The sequence below is a fragment of the Schistocerca piceifrons genome, chromosome 3 (genome assembly GCF_021461385.2).
Source record: "Schistocerca piceifrons isolate TAMUIC-IGC-003096 chromosome 3, iqSchPice1.1, whole genome shotgun sequence".
Taxonomy (NCBI): Eukaryota; Metazoa; Arthropoda; class Insecta; order Orthoptera; family Acrididae; genus Schistocerca; species Schistocerca piceifrons.
In genome coordinates this window covers 632,094,803-632,109,449 of record NC_060140.1, presented here as the reverse complement: position 1 = coordinate 632,109,449, position 14,647 = coordinate 632,094,803, and the positions used below count along the sequence as shown (strand labels likewise).

Sequence of the window (14,647 nt, the reverse complement as noted above, 5' to 3'; positions counted from 1 at the left end):
CTGCTGAGAACTACGTAAAACCAAACGCTTACAGCTTTCTTGCCTACCACATCAGTGTGACCTCTGTGTTTTTTGTCTGGTCAATGTAAGACTGGCATTAGCTAACAATTCCTGTTGCGGTGTCGTTACGGTGCTGTCTGCCTCTGGTTGTGATTTCCGTTATAATGGTTATAGCACCATAAATATTATGCTTTAAGACAGGCTTTGCTAGAATTATGTACACAACTTATTGCGGGTCTCACACTGTTTGCTGCCACTTTTTACAAGGTTTATATCGTATCTCAACTCTTGATTATTCTGGCACGGAGCTCTGTTTTAATTTTCAGCCTGTCAAGATTTATAGGTTATGTAATCATAAATGGAACCAAGAAGCTAATAATATTCAAGGTAATTTTGACGAATCGAATTTTATGTACGTATAGGTATGTATATGTATCCGTACACATGTAAAATAGGTTATGCACTATTGTGATTGTGTCGGTATGAATTACTATAAGTGCGTGTACTGTGTTACTGTGTTGGTACTTTTCGTGATTACTGTTAGTTTTTAAAAATTGGGTGTCTGTAATATTAGTAATTCTTTTTATATGATATCAACTTTCTTGTTCATAAATGTTTTCTTGTATTTAAGGTCAAATATTCTGCTTTATCTATTTTCGTGTTTTATTAGAGTTCCAATGTTTCTAGTTGCCATGTGCGGACAGTTAAACGTCCACAAAAGGTGGTGTCACACACGCTAGCTGTTTATTATAAATTGGGTTCATGGCTTAAAGAATATTTTATAAATTTCTTCACTTCCTGTAGAACATGTGATTCTAGTTCTTATACACTTGTTTTAAGACTGACAACAGTAAACTAGTGCAACGTTATTGTTTTTGTGAAGACTGGAACATTCATCGTGACTAATAAAATAATTTAGCATTTTTTGAGGTCGTCAATTTTTATTGGCAGTTTGCAGTCCCAGTTCATCAGTTACAACGCATCCAGTAAGTTCGTGCGTGAGCTAATAAATGAAATCTTCTCAGTAAAGATGTGGTGCTTACATTTTTCTGCCAAAGGCAGTCAGATATTTTGCCAAGCTGGATGTCGGCGTCCCGACGTTACTAACAACTGTCTGAAGTGGTACGCTATCCGTATGAATTGCACGTAGTTTGTATAAGCCGGGAAGAAAGGGTGTGTTACGCAGCCCCTTTGCCGCAACATCGGACATCACGCTGTTTCTGAGGAGCTCTATAGTTCTTGGCTACCTTTTTGTAGTAGGGCTTTTGTTTCGAAAGTGACATGTAGAGTTGCCCGATAGCTGGTCTATCTTGCTTAAGAACATCTGTCTGAGGATGACAGTACCGTTGCCTTTATTCGCTGGTGAGCTCACAGTATTAGGATCCCCCGTGGATATAAAACGCTGAACTCTCTGCAACTGATAGTTTCTTGGCGTTCGCGTCCGTGTCAGAGAACAGTAAGTGTCCCGTCTGACTTTTTGGTAGCGTACCTCGACAGTTTCAGGATTCCCTGTTGTACAAATCTATCCATGTACAGAACTGGCGGTGTACTCAGGTATGCATATGAGTTCAGCCCCATCTAAATGAATGAAGCCGTCGCACCAGGCAGAGGTCTGTCAGTTAGGTTGTACACTGTCCATCTGCGAAGTTTGCTCCTAAACTTTTCGTTTTGATGTGTAAGGTTTCTGAAATGATGAAGTTTTGCAATTTTGCGTACTACGTAGTGTGGTCGCTTCCACTCCGAGAACGCCCAAGTAGCGCTATTAGACCACGTCCGAGTAACTCCTCATAATTTCAATAGGTGGTGTCCCACAGCTCAAAGATTTGAAAAATGTCATACTACTGCGTTGAGCTGTGGGTAAAATACTTTCCAGGTACTTAAACGACCATATTCACTCATGTGACCATCATCAGGTTCATAAATTATATTGATTTATTTTACCTGACATATTGCTGTGAATGCTTTTATTAGCCTGATGAGGTGACTAAAACTCGTTGCATAAATAAAGTATTTTACCACCAGCAGAAGGTGGTAGGACGATATTTTTCAACATACTGATAGTCGAGACGAAATTTTCACATGAAGAACCTATAGATTTCTGGAAACGAAGTCCAATTCCTGCTGAGTGTAGTGAATCCTCTCTGTTAGCAATACGCGGCCACGTCGAGTATTAATTCTGTTGACAGCGGCAAAGGTAAAACGACTTATGCAGCGCAGTTGAGTTCTCTGGTAGGAAAGTGTGAGAACCACATCCGCATCTCTTCAGTAACTTGTGACTTGCACCACGCAATTTTGACTTGGTGTAACTTTTCACTCGCGTCACATTGCCGGAATCACTGTTCTTCATAGCTGAGAAGCTGCAAGAGAAACTTCTTGTCGTTATTCAGTGATCAACACTTTCAACAGACAGGCGTTGTGGCAACGGGTAATTCTTATTCAGCCATTGTGCCTAACGTTTTTATGGAAGATGTCGAAGAAAGAGCACTCTAGGCGGAGGAATTAAAACCCACGCGCTTTCGTCGGTATGTGGATGACACCTTCGTAATCTATATGAATATATGAAGATGGTATCTGTTTTTTCGGACATCTTCTTATAGTTAAGTCTATCGGGCCATTGACCTTCTTTGGTGCTGGATGCACACTCATTGCCTGAACTCTTACGGGACTCGGTTAGATTATCTGCCGCGAGTAATCAGTGTAATTGGGAGGGCCACTAAGAATGTAGTGTGTGGACATTAAGGTGGGAATGTGGGTCTGACGGGGAGCGTGGAAGGGATAAATCCCAGCAATCTCACTATCCTCTGTGCCCTCGGTGGCTCAGATGGATAGAGCGTCTGTCATGTATGCAGGAGATCCCGGGTTCGAGTCCCGGTCAGGGCACACAATTTCAACTGTACCCGTTGATGTATATCAACGCCTGTCGACAGCTTATGGTCTTGATTTGTCATTCGTTCGCAATCTGGCCCAAGTCACTGCGTCGATGAATGAATTTCTACAACACACAAATTAACTTCATTCGAACATAAATTTACGATAGAAATGTCGTCCGTCTCTGGACGCGTTGTGCGGTGAAAACAAGATAGCATTTGGTTTACACTGGCTACCATAAACCTGCCTACATGGACTTATACTTACTGGCCGTCAGCTGATCCGCAGAGCACGAGGCATATCGGATTCAGATAACGCAACCAGTGAGCTACGCAGAATCCGTTTCGTATTCTTGCAGAATGAGTACTCCGAACGGGAAATTCGCCTTGCCTTACACCCGGCTCACTTTAAGAAAAGTGAGGAGTAGGAAGGCAGTAGAATTAGGAGGAATGGTCATCTTGACATACGTCGGAATTGTAATATCGAATGTAGGGAGATTACTGAGAAAACGTAAAGCCATATGCATCTTCTGTCGGACAACCAAACTCTCAACTGTTGTAGGCTCAGTGACAGACAATCTTGGTTTGAGAAGACTGAAGCGATTCCAGGTAGCTATAGAACGTTATATGTAGGACAAACAGATTCAACGAAACTCGACGATACTCACTTGTGTACCTTCTAGAGAGACCTGTGATGGTTAAGAATTGTGTCAGTGTGTGGCACAATATAGACTACAAGAATACTAAAATTCCCTCGTCGAGGTCTTTGTAGTCGGACAACATTATTAATGAAGCAGGGGAAATGTGCTGCTCGGCAAATCTGCTGAATAGGGGCACAAGTTACCAACTTAGCACAGAATGCGTTGCAGAGTCAGCCATGTTAAAAATCACTGCGGCCACTATTTATAAGTACTGGCCATACTCGTAGTAGGGACGACGCTGAGGCGGTGACAAAGACATTCGGATGACGACAGTGGAGTTGGTCACACGCCAAAGTGAACGCATGTGTCAAATGGCTCAAATGGCTCTGAGCAGTATGGGACTTAACATCTATGGTCATCAGTCCCCTACAGCTTAGAACTGCTTAAACCAAACTAACCTAAGGACATCACACAACACGCAGTCATCACGAGACACATGTGTCAGCGTGCGGTTTCCGAGGGAGCGCGCTGCGGCGGCAGAAGGCAGAGAGCACTACGAACGACATGCTTTGTGCGTGCGACCAAGTTCTTGTTTAATCGTCGGATACTTGTCGTAGGTGTCCTTGCAGCTCCTTATCAGGAAATCTTTGCTTTTGACCACCGAACGTCGCGCATACACACCTACGTGTTTTCTACTTAGGGTGACAAATGAGACTTCAGCTCAGCATTGAGTTCATTGCACCAGAAGACGTCGGGAATTTGTGGGGATGAAGGTTTATAGGAATCAAACGACTTCCGATATCTCGCCTGAGAATAATTCTACCTTTTTAACACATTATGCTTTACGGAAATGCTCCTCCATAGTTCGGAAGCCTCTCCCCGAAGCTATTGAATCTGTATATTGAGCAAGCAGTAAAGGGAACAAAAGAAAAGTTAGGAGTAGGTATTAAAATCCATGGACAAGAAATAAAAACTTTGAGGTTGGCCGATGACACTGTAATTCTGTCAGAGACAGCAAAGGACTTGGAAGAGCAGTTGAACGGAATGGACAGTGTCTTGAAAGGAGGGTATAAGATGAACATCAACAAAAGCAAAACGAGGATAATGGAATGTAGTCGAATTAAATCGGGTGATGCTGAGGGAATTAGATTAGGAAATGAGACAAAGTAGTAAAGGAGTTTTGCTATTTGGGGAGCAAAATAACTGATGATGGTCAAAGTAGAGAGGATGTAAAATGTAGACTGGCAATGGCAAGGAAAGTGTTTCTGAAGAAGAGAAATTTGTTAACAACGAGTATAGATTTAAGTGTCAGGAAGTCGTTTATGAAAGTATTTGTATGGAGTGTAGCCATGTATGGAAGTGAAACATGGACGATAAATAGTTTAGACCAGAAGAGAATAGAAGCTTTCGAAATGTGGTGCTACAGAGGAATGCTGAAGATTAGATGGGTAGATCACATAACTAATGAGGAAGTATTGAATAGAATTGGGGAGAAGAGGAGTTTGTGGCACAACGTGACTAGAAGAAGGGATCGGTTGGTAGGACATGTTCTGAGGCATCAAGGGATCACCAATTTGGTACTGGAGGGCAGCGTGGAGGGTAAAAATCGTAGAGGGAGACCAAGAGATGAATACGCTAAGCAGATTCAGAAGGATTTAGGCTGCAGTAGGTACTGGGAGATGAAGCTTGCACTGAATAGAGTAGCATGGAGAGCTGCACCAACCAGTCTCAGGACTGAAGACCACAACAACAACACAGTTCAGAGTTTGGAAACCAGACATTAATGTTATATGGGATTACTGACACCTCGAGTTTAAAATACACCGGACGAAATAGTTTATGAAACCTGGCGTCACTACATGAAATCCTGACAAGACAGCCAATGAAAGACTATTCCTAAAGAGCGTCTTCTACAAAGTAAAATTTAAAGTACAGGGTATACATAAAGTGCGGTAACAGTTTCAATTATTTATTGCATAAGAACTAAACATTGTACAGACGTCATATATATTTCATTTTCAAGAGAGACTCTGAAAGTTTTTTTTTTTTTTTTTTTTTTTTTTTTTTTTTTTTTTTTTTTTTTTTTTTACAAACATTCGACATGCGAACCCAGCAGGCGTCCCTACATGGTATCGTTGAGTGCGGCAGTCGCTTCCCGTATTCTCACTCGGAATTTGTTGTGCCAGTGGTAATCGGCCTTTCTTATTGGTGGCTTCATACCGTACTTGGTTCTAAACACCCGTTGAAAGGCTGCAGAACATTTGTTTTTGTCGAACTCCAACACACAGAAAGCTCGCTCCGCACCTGAACTCGACATATTTGGGAGTAGCGAAGACTATCGGCAAATTACCAAACTACGTTGTGGCGGTATACATGAAGAAAAAAAACTTTCAGGGTTTTCATTCAAAATAATATATGTATGATATCTGTACAGTGTTTGGTTCCTGTGCAATAAATAATTGAAAATGTTCCCGGACTTCATGTACACCTTGTATAATTATAGGAATGTTCGCACTTAAAAAACTCACCCAATTTAACTTACTGTAACGAAGCGACAACAGAATATCAGAGGAGTTGATAACGCCCACAACACCGAAGCCTAATGGTCACCCACTGTCTCGTTTGAAACACTAATGAACTCTCTAACATTCTTCCGCTCATCCTCTATTAACGCTTCAATTATTGAATTTTATTGGGTAACTTATGGCATGGCAAAATGTGAATGTGAGTAAGTTGCGTTAACGGGATGATTAGAACGTAATAATATGGGCAATAAACTTCAGTATTGCCTACTTGGTTGTAATAATATGTTTAGCATTCTCTTAAACTTACCTGCTTACGAAAGGATGCCTATTATGTATAGTAATAAACATTAATATCCAGCAATAGAACAGCGGGTTCCCAAGGAGCGATCTGTCTTTCTTAGCAAGGCTAGACATAATGTGAGACTGGTTTCACGTTTTGTAGGTTGAGAGTTTGATGGAGACATCGAGGATTCTTTCACATTTCCCTGCTTTCTCTTTTAACTTCTAAAGAAACAGTCTAATTTGAATGCGGACATGCAATGACCCTTCTTCAAAGCTAATATAGCAATGGCAACGCTGTGGTTAACGGCGATACATTTTCTAACTGGAACGGAAAGGACAGAGAGAAATGTTGTCTGAGAAAGGCTAAATGGCTGTACAGTATAATTTCAGCAAGTAACTATGATTTGAGGAAAATTACATCATATTTGAAACGGGTTATGACAGTGTTTTCTATCAGCTTTCGGGAGTGCAGACTGTAATCACGTTTTACACATTACAGAACCGACGCTTTCATGAAATCTATTGATGAATTTCCTTTGTTCCTTCTTATACATATTTGTATATGAAATGATGAAACACGGTAATATTACAGGATGAGATTCAACACATCTAGGAGATAAGAAAAGACCATATTAACATTGTTCCGGAAATGGATATTCACTGAGATATGAAACACGGAAGTCTATTACATGGCACATGAAAAACTCCTGTTTATTTTCACAATGATGCACTCGGTTCACTGCCTCATAAGATGTGTTTGAAATGGCCGTCGCCTGCTTGTCGTCGCAGTGAGGTGCCAACACGTTCAAAAATTCCCAGGGATGTACGTATTCTTTGACTACCGGCTTGAATTCTTGCAAGAAATGATGCCTCATCCTCCACTGGTGTGGCAAACTCCAAAGCCTCCAAGTAGCCCCAGAGGCAGGAGTCCAACGGACATAAGTCAGTGAGCGTGGGAACTAAGCAACTGGTCCACCTTTACCTACACTGCGATTAGTATAATGGCGACTCAGGTGCTGGCGGACGCGAACACTGAAATGGGCAAGTGCACAACCGTACATGAAACACATCTGTTGCACGAGTTATAGTTAAAAATCTCCCAACATAGAAGACAAACATATGCGAAAGATCTGTCTGTTCCTCAGACCATTCAGGCAGTAGGTAAGTACATGGAAACCTGTCAAGAGTCCTCTATAATCCCGGAGCAGACGTTAACGGAGAAACATTTTGATGGGCAAAACAGTTGGATGGGGATTGACGTACGCCAACTCATGCTGATTATGGAAATTTTGGATGTCGACACGCGTCCATAACGCTATTGCTGGAAGAGCAAGCTTGATACCAAATCGTTGAATAAAACACCGACGGAACGTCAGTCTTGCAGGAAAATCCCCAGGGGCCAGTGCGCGAATCCACTGTAGGCCGTATAGATGCAGCTGTTATTCACAGAGGCGTCGGAAAACGGTGTTGACAAACATCCTGCTGCCGACCAAAGCCGAGTGCTGCTGTGAGGATTTTGTTCTGCAGCTCCAGCAATAGCGTCCCCAGATACAGGTGATGTACGTCGTGGCCGCCCTCTTGATCCAGGTGAAGGTTGAAACTACCGTGCTCACATAAGCGGCGGTGGACCCTTGGAATGTTTTTCTGTCAGCTCACCGGTGGTCTGGTTATCGTTCACGGTACAGCCGTGTCCTTCACCAACCCACACATGAAATGCAACGATGCGTACTCAGAATTTTAATTCACCCTCAGATGAAACAATCAGAGTTCACAGTAACTTAGAACATTACAGGAGGACAAAAGTTGTACCTCGAGAAACTCACACCATACGGCAGCTGCGGTCTACATGCTAACAGGATTACACCGTGTTCTCCGTCAGAGCAAACTGCAGGTCCCGTCATGAAGTACAGTAATTCCAGTCCGGCCACAGAGCACAGCGACCACTGTCACACCACGGTGTAGCCACACAGTACTGCAGGACAGCTAGGGAAAGTTCATAAGTAGAGTTAGTAACGTACGTGGTAACCGACGTCCATGTCCGACACCTTAATAAATATCCGTTTCCGGACCCTTGTTCATACGGCTTTTCTTATCTCTTACTTGTGCTGAGACTCACCGTTAAAAGCTTACCCTGAAATTCAGCCCTATATTTTTGAAACAACCTGTGTACCTTCCGATTCCTAAGTTGTTTGTGAAATTTTTTAATGTTTCATATATTAGGATGTAACTTTTGACGATTTATTTGATTTCACATTGTCTTGTGGAAGGTGTTTCAGATCGTAAGAGAAACAGGCATATACAGATACAATAACAAATGAATGTTGTAGTTTGAGCCTTGGATGTGTCGCTGATCTCACACTTTTATATGTCGCTGGACAGATATATCCAAGTATTCCAGAGTGGATTCTGGAGCTATAAATCACCTATGGGGGCTACATAATCATCAGTTCAGTGCAGTTAGGCCAACAACCAGCACGAAGTAAAATTAAGAAAAAAGAGCTTCATAGGGTAACACCTACACAAGTACCTGTGCTACTTTCATTTAAATACTCCTTCTCAGTTCCATTTTTGCCATTGCAGTTAGAAGGGCAGCTCACATGCCAGAAGGTTACTCATGCAAACGAAACATTTTTTGACAGAATGAGATAAATCAGGACGTGTGCAAGAAAATTTTTCTGAATAGTTCAGCAGTTTTCCAGAAATTAGGTTTTCTGAATTCTGATAACTGTATTGTTTACTTTCTTTGTTGATATTTATTAATTTCACCTCATACTTATCCCAGTATTGTGGCAGACTTTTTATGGAGGCCAAATATAGTCATCTCAAGTAGAAAATTTAGAAATTTTTATCCAATTAATTAAGATTCCATCGGGGAATTAACCAACGGTAAGGGAAAAATCAGAAATTTTTTTTTTTAAAATGATTAAAATTTTTCTGGGCGATGCAATGCTACATTGTATAAAATATAAAATATCGTACTTTAGGATACACAAACTATAAAACAGGCGTTACGGCCGTTTACAGCGGCCTTCCTTAGGGGCATGGATTCTAGGTGCTCTAACGCGTAATTACTTAAAATATAAAATGTTTTGATATACATTGCTTTTATGTTTTGAAATATTTCATGTTTAATACAGTATTTCAAAATGCTTTAAATAATTTAAGATACTTAGAGATATATAACTATAAATACTTAAAAATATGTAAACTATAAATGTAGTTCTATACTTTAAACTGTTTTATATTTTATATAGTGGTGCATTACATCATCCAGAAGATTTTTAGTCAGTTTGACACCGGCTGTAGAAGCATACATAGTTATGTATTTTGTAATAATTTTGTGAATTAAGTAGGTGATTAAATGAGCGAAAGATAATCTAATTTTTCACGACCCAAGCAAGAAAAAGATTGTCATAATTATATGCTTTGTAAATCTTATCCAAAGCACGTTACTAAATTCTTTCTGCTCCAATGTCGGAAGTGAGGTAACGAACAGACTGTCTGTATAATCTCCTTGTTTACCTTCAGAATAGTTAATAACACATACTCTCTTTGCAGTAACATTACAATTTTCCCCTCTAGTGGCATACTTTACAAGTCTTTTCTTAAAGAAAAGATTTTTTTTCTGGCATACCTTTACAGGATTCTTAGTCGTTAATCATTTATTGTTCTTACAGTGATACTCTAAGTGATGCTCAGTTAGCTGTAGAAGAGTAAGTCAGAAAAATAGAACTGGAGATGGTAAATTAAGAAACACAAATTAAAGTTTTACATTTCTTGGACTGTCGGGGCATTGTGCTTCAAGTCCCTGAAGAGTCACGTCTAATGAGTCAGAGCTAAAAGCATAGTACAGTTCCTCCGTGCAGCGTGAGTTAGTCTCTAGGGTAGAGCAAAGCACTTACAGTGAAATGGGGTAAGAAGCTGAAAGTTGTGTTATTAAAGCAGTCCCAGAAAAAAAGAGTGCATTTCATGCCCCTATTACGCAAAGGTGTAATTTCGAGCTCACTACACTCATTTTCTCATACTTTACACCATCAGAGAGCCACTTGTGTGAGAATTTTTCAAGAAAGGCCACTCTCTGATTTTCTCTTTATCTCTGCTTTATTGCTCTTTCTCGCTCAATCTTTTCCTTTACTTGATTTGCTTTTTAAGGAGATGTCGTTTACGTTTCGGCGACTCTGAAGTTCCTCTCAACTGCCCTTACCATATTTCGGAACCATAAATGGCCACTTTTTGGATAATGTGTGATATGTAGTGTTTACATATCCCTGGACCCAGATAAATATTTTACACTCGATTATTCGAAATTGAAGTATTTGGGACTTTGTTATGCAATGCCTCTTAAACGGGTAGACTGCGTGATTGATCAAGCCAGAGAAACAAATTACGTAAAACTCAATCTAATCTTACAAGATAGCTTGTTGAATCTTCAGTGGATAAAATGATGTTAACTGGAATAGTCTGAGCTTAATTATTTCCTAACAGTAATAGGCACAAAGAACATCGCCACTTTTAAACTGGTGCAACGAATATTTGACGCGAAATATGTGGAAAAAGTCTCGTTTAGCTACGTTTTAGCACAAAAAACAGGAATACATAGAATCATGGCTTACGTTTTACTTGATCTTATTTTATAAAACCTCATCTTCCAATACGATTTCAAGCAAAGCTCCTTCCAGTTAACCGGTATTTAGTCGTCAACTTCTTACATCTTAAGTTCAGCTGATTTAGAAATTCTGTGATTTCTGTCCATGGTAGTCTGAACAGACCTTGCAACACTTCCACGTGAAAGAATAACTAGAAGTAAAATAGGACATTCCTGTTCAAAACTGCCCTGCACGATACTTTTATACTGAGGAGTTAGTGTTAGCGTGTATCGAAATATCCAATCCCTCTAAACCTCTTCTAAGTTTGTCGTGCTAAATCAACACCTGTTCGATTTTATTCACAACGCATTTCTGCTTATTTAAACACATCCCCCTAGGGAAAGAACAGGTCTACAATGCTCAAGATAATTTCAAAATATTTGAGCAGAATAATTTGAAAAATTATACACATCGTTATATTTCAACGAACAGTGTTTATTATTATTATTAGCAGAAGTGTGTCTAGCTAGCAATACATCATTACATTCTCAAAGGGAAGGCATTTTATGGTAAATAACTTGTTCGTTTATCTACTGCAATTTTGCATGGCACAGTAGTTCTCGTAATCCTATACACTCGGCGAATTTGTTTGTAGATTGTTTAATGAGTAAAAACAGAAAATGTTACAATATGGCCTGAATTTAGTTATTGTATAGCAGTTTTGCCTTCATTGCACGTAGCACAAGACAGTATTTGCATGTTGCATTTTCTGAGGCAAGTAATGTTTTTGTAGTTATTTAATTTATCGTTACCCTGACGGATCTTCCTCTGTTCACAGTTTCATTTGCAGCTACATTTAATACCCATTTATCTGCTATGTATTCCAGCGATGGGTAGAAACTCTCCATAATCCTATTCGTAAAGAGAAAGGATCAAACCCAGCCTAACCTTAAACAGAGATAGCTAGGATGAAGCAACTAGATCTGATATAAGAATGTGGTATGGGATTCCTGAAGAATATGAGACTCATTGACATCATGGTACTTGGACATAGGTCGCCGGTAGCTTATGCGCATTCTAGATAGCTCAAATAATACTCTTTGACACACTTTCAGTGATATGGTAGATATTTGTTTTAGTGAACACAACTAATGAAACTGTGGTGGTCTACAGGGGCCAGTAACATTTAGGTCCAGCTATTTTCTTAGCCCGGAAAAAGTACTTTTGTACATAATTTAGTACTGAGTCCGTAACTTAGTGCATCAGCCTCATTATGTAGGATCGGAAAAAATCATTTTATCGATTAGTAGGTGACTTACTTCTTATTGAAAGGCATATGTGATCCACAATAGATTGTCGAAATAAGCGTCTTTTATCTATAATTATCGAGCCTGAACGTGTAGTAAACTAGTGGCCGCCATAAGCGCTGATTTTAATCGTCATATCACTCTGGTTCAAAACTAGTAACATTGGCAACACAGTAAATGGTCAGGTGATAAATCGTTAAGGGCAAAACATTAAAAACAATCTTCACTTCGCAACATCATGAAAACCGGAATTGTTGAGAATTGTATCTCTGTCTTAAAATTCGGAGTAAGTCTTATAAGTCTTATCCTGTTGTGTCGTATAGCCGTTCATGAATAATTATGGTGGAAATGGGTAGAAGTACCATCCACTTCAAGAAAATAATTTCTAATATCACTCGATGTTTGAATGATAGTCTTCGCGGCAATATCACCTTGTACGCAAGGCACGCAACACCAGCCTCTTCAGGGATCTTAGAATTTGCGTCTGGCCAGTGCACAAAACATCTGTCTGTTGATCTACATCATCCTCGAAGTTAGCATGAATGTTTTCAGAGCTCCATATCCTAACGTTATGGACGCTATCGTGAGTCAACTATTAGCTCACGATATGACGTTGCCTCTGATGTGTCGACAGAAGTGCCGACACAGTGTGATTTGAGGGGACCGCAATGCACGCTATAAACACACGAAGGATGGCGTGAAGTCTGAAACAGGATACGTAATGAATGCTATAAAGAAAAGTACGTAGCTGCTGGAATACTTAACTTTAATCCATCCTTGTGGTACACAGCTCTTGACGATTCAAGTGAGACTCTGTAGATACAAGCTATGTAAGGCTAATGGCGCCTTGCTAGGTCGTAGCCATTGACTTAGCTGAAGGCTATTCTAACTATCTGCTCTGCAAATGAGCGAGGCTTCGTCAGTGTGCATCGCTAGCTACGTCGTCCGTACAACTGGGGCGAGTGCTAGTACGTCTCTCTAGACCTGCCGTGTGGTGGCGCTCGGTCTGCTATCACTGAAAGTGGCGACACGCGGGTCCGACATGTACTAATGGACCGCGGCCGATTTAAAGCTACCACCTAGCAAGTGTGGTGTCTGGCGGTGACACCACAGCCTCAACACTGTATGTCCATCCCTGTAAACTTCCGGGTGAACATACTTTCGTATACGACGCAGTAGTTTCCACAAATCTCAAACCCTCATAACCAATTTTTTCATATGCATCTACATTTCTTTGGAATTATTATGTACTAAATTGGAATCACCTCCACTGATAGTGATAATTGCCTCTAATGGCACGAAGTGACAGCAGGTGATTAGAATATACTGTTTAGTATTCGGTCTCTGCCATTTCAATGTGGAGGACTATGAAGGATGGAATAAAAACCACACATTTCGCGCTCATTATGTTCAATGAGTAGTGCCCCATGTTTCCTTTATCTGGTAGTAAGTATGACGTCGAGTAATTTATCTTTTTTTTTTACTGTGCGCAGAAGGTTTTAACTATTCTGCGTTCTTCCAAAGTCTTCTGCATTCTTCCACAGGTTTTTCAGGTAGGTACCGAATGTTCATCTATTGCTTTTCGTACCCTCATTGTGCTCTATGTATCGAGGTTTAAATTTTCCCCCTGTTTACCCAGTATTTACACTGATTAGCCAGAACAATATTACTACCTAACTAATAGTGGGTATGTCCACTGTTGGCATGGATAACAGCGGCTACGCATCTTCTTGGAATGGAAACAATGATGCCTTTGTATGTCGCTGGAAGGAGTTGACTTCAGATCTGCAATCACAGGTTACCTAACACTAGTAAGAGGGGTATCAGCTATGCCGCCACGTTCAGTCATATCCCAAATGTGTTCAATAGCGCTAAGATGAGACGAGTTGTGGGGCCAGGATGTGAACTGCAACTCACCACGGTGTTTCTCGAACCAATCTATCACACTCCAGGCCCTTTGACATGGCGTATTATCTCGTTGAAAAGTTCCATTGCTGCCGGGAACCATTATCGCCTTGAAGGGGTGCACAAGGTCTGCGATCAGTAGACGATACACTTTGGCCGTTACGGTGCCTTGCAGGTGCTTCACGTGACCCAAGAACACCCACGTGACTATTCTCCAGTGCCTAATGTAGCCTCCGCCGACTTGTCTCAACCCCGCAGCACAGATGTCAAGGAGCTGTTCTCCCGGATGAGGTCGGATTCGTGCCCTCCCATCGCTATGATGAAGAACATATGGGGATTCATTAGACCATGCAACGCTCTGAAACTGCGCCAACGTCCAGTGCCGATGGTCACGTGCCCATTTCAATGGTAGTTACCGATGTAGTGGTGTTAACATCGGCACATACATACGTCGACGGCTGCGGAGACCTGTCGTTAGAAGTAGTCGATGCACTGTGTGTTCATACACACATATACTCTGCCCAGCATTAAAGC

The 14,647-nt window shown here is 40.8% G+C and overlaps 1 protein-coding gene and 1 non-coding gene across 2 annotated transcripts in view; both read left to right on the top strand.

Annotated features, from left to right (window-relative positions):
• LOC124788906 (glycine receptor subunit alpha-3-like) overlaps positions 1 to 14,647 on the top strand; it is a 723,618-nt gene that overhangs the window by 490,635 nt on the left and 218,336 nt on the right. The gene's annotated exons all lie outside the window — the stretch shown is intronic.
• On the top strand, positions 2,806 to 2,880 carry Trnat-ugu. Its single transcript has one exon. It is a non-coding gene; the product is annotated as a tRNA-Thr (tRNA).